We start from the raw sequence: 8,386 nt of genomic DNA, 5'->3' as shown, positions 1-8,386 counted from the left end.
TGTGTTGCCAGAGCTGATTCCAAAGATACCCTCATCTGGTTTGTATTACTATAATAGAGCATTTGAGACCGAGAAATAAATAGAAGTTTATTTCCTATCATTCTAGAAGGCAGGGAAATTCAATGCCAAGGTGAGACAGATCAGGGGAACTGGGCTGTCCCTGAGACTATGTGACTAGAGGTTAAGCCCTATTATTATTAATAGTGAGCATCCTTTGATGTTTTGATTAACTTGAAGTAAGCTAAGCCACTTGGAGCCCGACCAATTAGAAATTTCAATGGACAGCTATCAGCTCTTCCTTTGTTTCTGGCTTCCTAGAGCAAGGAGCTGTCAGCCAAGCTGTCCTTTTCTTGGCAAAAGATTCTGTCATCACAGTCTGACTGTTCTGAATATTTCACAGTCGCTCTTATGAAGCTCCATTCTAGCCGCAAGGACCACTATCCCAGTGCTACCCAACCTGCGCACTTCAGCTTTGGAGGCCTTACTTTAGGTATCAAAGCCTGGAGAACTCCACCTGCGCCCTGACAAGCCTCTGTAACCTCCGGATGACACCCACACACATACACAGATGTTCTGGACTGGGAACAATAGTCTTGATTAAGGTGTGAGGCCGAGGAACACCTCTCCAGTGACGCAGCAAAAAGCTTGTGATGAATGAACAGAAAATAGACTGTGTTTATGTTAAGTTTGTGATAGGTCCTTGTGCAAGGCTTGTGGCTATTTCTCATGATGCCCGCGGGGTAGAACTGGAGCCCATACTGTGATTGGTGGAGTTACACTCTGAACATATGTGTGCCAGTTTCTTTTCTAGCCGTGTAAGCAGGCTACTTTCAGTCTTGCTAGGTTATCCTGGGAGGTTTCTCTCCTGGGCACCACCCCTGCCTTAGCAACATTAAGGCCTAATAAAAGATTGACCCAAATAGTTTCTTTGCCTACTTGTGGTCTTTACCACAGGGAAAGCCGACGTGATGGGTTGCATGATGAGCAGATCATACTCTAGGTTTCCCAGCTCTGGTAGCTATGAGTGAACACACGTGGATGACTGGAAGCTCTAGAGAGCCACAGAGTCCGAGAGCCCCAAAGCTTAGAGATGCAAGGAACACTGGGAGACAGCGTAATTATTCCAGAGAGTGACCAGCGGCAGAATCTCCAAGAGGCTAAGACTGTAAAAGACAGCGGAAACAGCAACGCAAGAGTTGCTCAAGAGACAGAAGATGAGAGGCTGTGGAGAGATGAAAGGCCTGCAAGCAACCAGCCACCGGACGAATTTAAAGAGCTTCCAAAGATTAAAGAGTAGAGAGTCCCAACGCCCAAAGCTCAAGAGCGGTAACTCATGCTCTTGAGTATCAGCACCCTAAGCCTGCATCAAGAAACCTGTGCTTTGAACACCCAGCACGTGGAAAACTTGGAGTCATGAACCTCTGGATTTGGAACCACAGCTTGTGAGTCTCTGGAGCTCAGGGCTGCCAGCGTTGTTAGCTTCCCTTTAACTACTCCAGATACCTGCCAAGATAGAGAGAACACCCAGTTTGTGATGAAGATGCCTGTACATGGAAGATCTTCTTACTTTTATCACCTCAAAATAGAAGACAGATAGTAAGAAAAAGGCCACGCTCACTTCTTTACTAGCCTTGTTCTTGTTTATTGATAACTAGTTCACTCCCGGGATAGCAATAATCCACTCAATGAGAGCAAAGCTCCTGTTACCTGGTCACTTTTTTTTTTTTTTTTTTTTTTTTTTTTTTTTTTTTTTGGTTTTTCGAGACAGGGTTTCTCTATGTAGCTTTGCGCCTCTCCTGGAACTCACTTGGTAGCCCAGGCTGGCCTCGAACTCACAGAGATCCGCCTGCCTCTGCCTCCCAAGTGCTGGGATTAAAGGCGTACGCCACCACCGCCCAGCACCTGGTCACTTCTTACTGGGTCCCTCCTCTCAACACTGATGCACCGAGGATTAAGTTTCTTTCTAGTACATGAACCATGTGTGGTCAGTAGACAGAAGTTCGGCATTTCAGCATCATTTTCTTGCCTTCTGTCTTGTTTTACTCTTCTTGGCAGTTCCTGTTTTCAGACTTTGAATGTGAACTTCTGGATTTATGACCTTGATGTATTTATAAATCGATCCGGTATCCTCCTTATCATAGGTTAAAGTTTTTAGTGTCATTCAGATTACCAAAACTTAGCACCTCAGCATTATTTCAGATCTAAGATACATTAGATGCTTAACAACAGCTTTAGGGTCCCCCAAAGAGTCCATAGAAGAGCAGAGGTAACACAGCAGGGTGTCTGTCATCATTTATGCTTCAGCGTGAAGTGACCTAGAAACCCAGACTGTCTATGCCTAGAGAAAAAGAGGCTGGGAACGGAAGAGGGACAGATCTGATCAATAAAGGCCAAGTAATCTTGACCATAGTGCTCTGTATGTTCTTGGAAGTGCCGCTTGGCTATCTTTTTGGCCTCAGATGATGTTTGTGTCTGTGTCTGGGTACATTTCTACAATGTGAGTTTGATCCAGGACCTGGAAGTCCTTCTTTGGAAAAATTATGCTTTGCTTCATTTTGTTCAAAATTCCTCAGCTAACATTTTCCTATTATGGAAATTAGACCTTAAGGATTTTTGTGTGTGTGGCTTAAAACAGATAAATTTCTTGAATAAAGATGTAAATATAGCGACTTCTTGAGTATTTCAAGCTGTCTTCATTTGGACTCTTCATTCAATTTCTAATGAGAACTTGGGTGTCTGATCGGATTCTCTGCATAAATGGGTCTCAAACTTGGCTACCTAAGGATTTCATAGAGAGATATTCTAGAATGTGAACTCCTGGGTCGACCCCAATTGTATGACCTGTGGGACATGGGTGATTATCGTCTCTAACTGAAAAAAATCTCCACAATTTACCCAGAGGATAGGGAAGTTTGTAGACTCGTAGGCAAGATCTTATCTAACTTTTATGTACATAGACATAATCAGGACAAATTCTGATGCAGTAGTTCTGAGGGAAGTAAGGCTCTTTTCAAAAAAAAAAATTAGGCTGCCACGTGGTACTGATAGTTTGTAGACCACACCATGGGTACTGAGTAACTTCCTAAAATCAGGGTTCTGTCTTGCATTTGGATAGTAGCCAGCACATGACAAACTTGGTTCTCAACTCTGTGTTCTTGGTTTCCCTATTTTGAACTGTTGCTTGAATATCCAAAGACTTAGATCTGAGTAACTGTTCACTTTGGTTTGCCAAATAAGGTTCTAATTTATAGTTAGCCTGGGATGATTATTAAAAGCACCCCCCCCCACGTCAATTACCTTCACTTTTAGAAAAGTCTCTATTTGGAGACAAATTATAAGGTTGTCTTTTTTAGGCAAAGGTCAAGAAGTAATATGATCAGTGCACAGAACGTAGTTTGTATACTCCAGGTCCTGTACAGGTTCAAATGCAGGCTCCACTGTTCCCCAACACTCATGACTCAGGTCTCTGATACATAAAGTGGGTGGTTTATTATGAGAGTTTATAGAAGTTAGACAGGAAGCTTTCAGCCTTGGAGTTTGCATGTAGTAGACACCAATTTATTTAGGCCCTGTTTCTTTAACAATTTTTAAAAGGGGTGTGTGTGTGTGTGTGTGTGTGTGTGTTTGCAGAGGCATGAAAAGGGAGTCAGAGATTGGAGTTCCAGGAGCTTATGGGCTACTTGACATAGGGGCTGAGAACCGAGCTCCAGTCATTTGCAAGAGCTAAAAGTCCTGCTGAGAATTGGTTCTCTCCTCCACCAGGTAGATCCAGGGGGTCTAACTCAGGGGGTCAGGCTTGGCTGGCAAGTGCCTTTATCTGCTGAGCACTTACCCACATCACTCCGCCCTCCACCTTTTTATAGCGAATGAAGTGAGCACCCAGTCTTCTTTGGAATGGTCAAAATGTAGAGAATCTGAAGCAACTGTAGTCTTAAAAAGATGTATCTGCTACCCCTGCGTTTCAGCACAAGCCTCAGGAAGCCCATATGGAACCTATGACTTCAACAGTCCCCTCTGATGTCTGTGTTACCACGAGTACTTCGACTATGCTAACAGAAGTGAATTTCAAACTAGGGAAGCAAAATAATTAACATTCTTTGAGTTCCAACTGTGTACCTAATGGAAATGTTCCACATCGGAACAGAAAACTTAGTCCAAGAAAAGGCATAGACTGTTTAACCCTCTTTACCAACAGTAAACAGAGGTCTCGAGTGAACCTTCAGATCCAGTATTTAAGTCTAAGAACCGCATAAAAGGATTTTGCTATGATCTCCAAACAAGAAGAGGCTGTGATGTGGGTGGGAACAGAAAACTTGGTTATAGTTTAACTGTGATAAAAATCCCATGGAAACACATTCGGCAATTATGCAAATTGAATAAGATATACTCCAGAACTGTCTTTTAGAATATTCATGAACTAGCTATCTGGGCTTGTCTGGATAATTTCATTAACTCTCCATTCTTTCAAAAAAGTAGAAGTTGGAGGATGTTATTTTGGTTTTATGGCAATGTTTTTACCAAACTAAGCCTATGTGCTTTAAATGTGTTCTGTCTGAATTGCCAAAACAACTTTCTGGGGCATTATTATTTTTGATTTATGGATGAGGCAGCTAAGACAAAGGGAATTCAGTTTCAAACAGCGTTTTCCCCAAATCAAGAGCTAGAACTGAGATTCCAACTTCGGTCTGTCCAACTTTCAGATTCTTCTCCTGAACCATCACATGTGGTTTCTATGTTAATTAATACTTCCATTCTTTCCACATTTCTTCAACAACATTTTATTATTGCATGGTCTAATGTGATTAAAGCTGGGAACTTTGCCCAGCAGCATGGGCTATGAGAGACACATCTCACCGCAGAGCAGAGAGAGCCGTCTGCTTCACTAACATGGACTTAGGGTAAGAAAATATTCTGTGTTCCTTTTTTCAACTTCACTGAGGCAGAATAATAAAGGTGTAACAAATGATATATACTTAGAGTACACAATTGTATCAGCTTTGACAAAGTGTGCACCCAGGAGAATATTGCCATTATCAAGCTAACCATTATGTCTCTTTCCCTAAATGCTCCTCCAGTTTCTTTGGAAATACATTTCTTCCTCTGCCAAGATCCATAGGTGCTTTCTGATTTCTGTAACTTTACATTTTAAATTTTTATTACATTTGGCTCTGTGCATGCATACACACATCATGTGCACACATGAATGTACCATAACATACTTATGAAGTCAGAGAACAATTTGTGGGAGTCAGTTCTCTCTTCCCACCATATGGGTCCCAGTGATTAAACTCATGTAACCTTTACCCGCGAGGTATCTTGCTGGCCATGATTTCTGTCACTTTAGATTAGTTTACATGCTTTATGGTTTCACATAAATGGAATCCTATGTTATATACTTCTTTTTGTCATATCCCTTTCACTCAGCATAATGGTTTTGAGATCCATTCGAAATTGAACACCTTTCTTTTTTTAAAGATAAGATCTCACATTCATCGTCCAGGTAGGCCTAGGACATACTGTGCACCCTAGGCTGGACTCAAACTCATTCTCCTGCCTCAGCAGTTTCCCAAGTGCTAGGATTATAGATATGAACATCATACCTGGCAATTGCTGAGAACTTTTGCATCATATGGATATTCCACAAGATTTCCAGCCATTTATCTGCTGAGGGATTTTTTTAGCTGTTTCCAGTTTGGGGCTATTAAAAACAAAGGCATGGACACTTGTGTACAAGTCTTTGACCCTGTTTTGAGTTGGCTTGGGGAAAAGCCCAGGATGGGACCCGCTAGGTCATATGGTATGTGCATGTTGAACATTTAAAGAGACCATCACACCACTTTACAAACTGGCAAGCAGAAGTTCTCTGTGTCGGCACCAACACTTGGCATTGTCAGTTTACAAATGTATAAGTGTATTGTTCAGTCTTATCAAAGGCCTTTTCTGCATCTAATGAGAGGATCACGTGGCTTCTGTCTTTGTATCTATGTATGTGGTGGTTTACATTTATCAATTTACATCTGTCAAGCCATCCCTGCATTCCCGGGAGGCAGCTTATTTGGTCATGGTGGATGATCTTTTTGATGTGTTCTCAAATTCAGTTTGCAATTATTTGATTGAAAAAAAAATTGCTTTTATGTTTATCAGAGAGATAGGCCTAGGCTTTTCTTTACTTGATGGCTTGGTCTTTATCTGGTTTGTGTAACAGGGTAATACTGGATTTGTAAGAAGAACTTGGATGTGTTTTTATCTTATTCCACAGAATAGTTTGAGTTCATGGTCAAGAGAAAGAACAAACCAACCAACCTGAAAACACTACTTTAAAAAAAAAAATCACATGAACGGAAGGAAAAGGTCTGTCAGAGAGACATGGCTTCTTCAAAAATAGTTCGTGAAAAACCATTGGCTATGTTGTTTGAGGGTTTTAAATACCACTCTGCTTAAGGAGACACCTATTTCATTACTGCCGTATGCCAAGGTCTCGATCGGAAGTTCCATGAAGACATAAATTGATTCTCTTTGCTTTAACTATAACTGTTTCAGATATTAGCTTAGGAGGAATGTTGCAAGAAATAATGTTTACTTCCTGAATACATGCACCCATGCCGTTTCAAAGCAATTTGCATGTGACTGCTGATCTCTGGAAATCTTAGTTGCCTGTTTTTCCCCAACACAGTTCATGACACCAGACACATTCCAATCAGCAGAGGCTGCAGGAGGGATAAAAACATACAGGTGACCAGAGGTGGTTCAGTTCCCCTAAGTCCTAGAACGAAGCATTTTTTTTTTCCCTGATAGTGTTATTTTTCTGTGGGTGAGTAATTGCTAAGCAAACAAACTAACAAAATCTTGCTTATAAATTGTGCAGCTGCTCACTTTTGTGGAGTTCTTTACTTGACTAGGAGCCCTTTATCTGCTGTGAATGTCTTCAGGTTCGTGTCTGCTTGACTTTGTAAAATATACCTAATGCATAGTAAAAACGGAAGCTTTTCTTCTGCCAAGTTGAGGGCCATTGAGATCCTGGCTATTGAAGACACTCCAAAGAGACTTTGATTGGCACATGCAAACCAGATCTCTGCAGGACTGAGATAGGAATGAAGCACGGCTGTGTACCCTGGCTTAAATGACAAAGGTCCAGAACAGTTCTTTGAGTGCCACATCTGACACTGAGAGGTCAGTTGCTGTGGGATGTTCTGTATGGCAAATGTGTTGCTAATTAGTCAATAAATAAAACACTGATTGGCCATTGGCTAGGCAGGAAGTGTAGGCGGGACAAGGAGGAGAATAAAGCTGGGAAGTGGAAGGCTGAGTCAGAGAGACACTGCCAGCCACCACGATGACAAACAGCATGGGAAGATACCGGTAAGCCACGAGCCATGTGGCAAGGTATAGATTAATGGAAATGGATTAATTTAAGATATAAGAACAGTTAGCAAGAAGCCTGCCACGGCCATACAGTTTGTAAGCAATATAAGTCTCTGTGTTTACTTGGTCGGGTTTGAGCAGCTGTGGGACTGGCAGGTGAGAAAGATTTGTCCTGACTGTGGGTCAGGCAGGAAAACTTTAGCTACAGTCAGTGGATCCGGTTGGCACCTTAGTTGGCATGCTAAGGTGACTATTGATAAGGTACAGGACACTCGACAGCTTCAAGTTTTGCATTCATTTTTTTTTCTGTCAAGATGATAAGATTAAAAACCTAAAACAGGATGAACAGAGAAAAAGAAAAAGGAAAGAAATAAAAAGGCAGACTGTCTTATTGTCCACCCTGATGATTTGCTCTTAAGTTCTTGTTTAAAAAAACAAACAAACCACACATGCAGGAGTGTATTTTTTGAACCCATCTTAAAAATGTGGGTTTCTATTTCCAGTAAGACTTGAACCAGGTTTGAGATAATCGTAGGCTTAACTGACAGCTCTTAAGCAGAAAGTCTAAACCTTTAAATCCCCAGTCCTCTCTCCAAGTGGAGTTTTCCTTTGAGATTGTCAAATAAATATGTTTGGGAAAGATGGTGAGTAAGTGTGAACATATGGTCATTTTTAGCTGAGATATTAAGTCTCAACGTTTACATTTAACTGAACGCGCTGCCTGCTGGAAGCCGTGGGTGTGATGGAGTATACTAGTTGGCAATGCATCAATTCTGTCAAAGCTAATTGATAGCTTCAGAGTCCATATAAGGTTTTTAGGACCAGTGAGGTATTAGAGAAGATTGAGGCACTGTGCTACCCCATGCCAACACCGTATGCTGAGGCTCTCTGGACTGAACACTGTCTTCCAGATGGAAATACATCTTTTCCACCAAACAGCTTTATACTAGAGCTAAGAGGGCATGGGACCCTGGTTGCACTTCCTGCGCTGCCCCTGGCAGACTTTGTGATCTGGGGCAAATCC

This window comes from Peromyscus eremicus, chromosome 22, assembly GCF_949786415.1.
Source record: "Peromyscus eremicus chromosome 22, PerEre_H2_v1, whole genome shotgun sequence".
In the NCBI taxonomy this organism is placed as follows: domain Eukaryota; kingdom Metazoa; phylum Chordata; class Mammalia; order Rodentia; family Cricetidae; genus Peromyscus; species Peromyscus eremicus.
This window is presented reverse-complemented; position numbering follows the sequence as displayed.